Here is a 1,397-nt window from a genome sequence, read left to right as displayed (position 1 = left end):
TTTTGATTAACTGTTAGAAGCTGTTCATGTTCCTTTTGGTCCCAGACTTGGTGCTCGGGTACCACTTGCCATGCAGTTGCAGTGAAAACAGTCTATGACTTGGGTGGCTGTGACACCGCCTGGTATAGAGGTCCTGGATGGCAGGGTTCGGCCCCAGGGATGTACTGGGCCGTATGCACTACCCTCTGTAGCGCCTTGCGGTTGGATGCCGAGCAGATGCCATACCAAGCTGTGATGCAGCCAGTCAATATGTTCTCAATGGTGCAGCTGTAGAACTTTTTGAGGATCTGAGGGCCCATGCCAAATCTTTTCATCCTCCTGAGGGGGAAGAGGTGTTGTGACCTCTTCACAACTGTGTTTGGACCATGATACGTCCTTAGTGATGTGGACACAGAGAATCTTGAAGCTCTCGACCCACTCCACTACAGCCCCGTCGATATGAATGGGGGCGTGTGCGCACCTCCATTTCCTGTAGTCCACAATAAGCTCCTTTGTCTTGTCCACAGTTTTTTGTCCAAGTGTCACATATCTCCCTCAAATACATGGGTTCTGCATCACTACAGACCTGGTTTTGATCCCGGGGTGTATCACAACTGGCTGTGATCGGAAGTCCCATAGGACGGCGCACAATTAGTCCGGGTTAGGGGAGGGTTTGGCCATCATTGTAAAGAAGAATTTGTTCTTTAACTGACTTGCCTAGTTAAATAAAGGTTATATAAATAAAATAAAACATTGTACCCCTGCACATTGTTCTGGTTCCCTCTGTTATAGCTTCATTCTTGTGTATTTTATTCCTCGTGTTACTATTTTTATAAAAAATAATGTAACTGCATCGTTGGGAAGGGCTCATAAGCAAGCATTTCACGGTCAAGTCTACACCTGTTGTATTCGGCGCATGTGACAAAGAAAATTGAATTTGATTTAGAAGGACAACGGTGTTGCAATTGTGGTGGGGATCATGATCCCGAGTTCCTGGAGTGCCCTGTAATGGTGAAGGAGATTGAGGTGTCAAAAGTTGGCAGTCAATCAAAATTCCGATGCGATTTAAAGAGGTGAGAAAACAAGCAACGCGTGCGAAGATATTGTAGTGGATGCACCACAGCCTGTAGTACAATTTTGCTGCCAGGTGGCGTTCATTGCCAGTTCTAAACTGTACGGCTCAAGTGTCAAAGAAACTGGACATTATTGTGGCTGCGGCAGAAAAGTAGTTTGGACTTATGATCATTTTCAGCCTGTGTAGGGATCAGATCTGTTTTACTTTTAACAGAAAAGTAGTTTGATTTAGTTTATTTATTTATTTTTGGTCGTTTGTATGAATATATCCTGTTTCCATCCCACACAGTAGGTGGCGACATGCACACTAAATTGTGTTAAAGCCAATATACCATTGAAGAAGA

The sequence above is a fragment of the Salvelinus namaycush genome, chromosome 8 (assembly GCF_016432855.1).
Source record: "Salvelinus namaycush isolate Seneca chromosome 8, SaNama_1.0, whole genome shotgun sequence".
Classification (NCBI taxonomy): Eukaryota; Metazoa; Chordata; class Actinopteri; order Salmoniformes; family Salmonidae; genus Salvelinus; species Salvelinus namaycush.
This window is presented reverse-complemented; position numbering follows the sequence as displayed.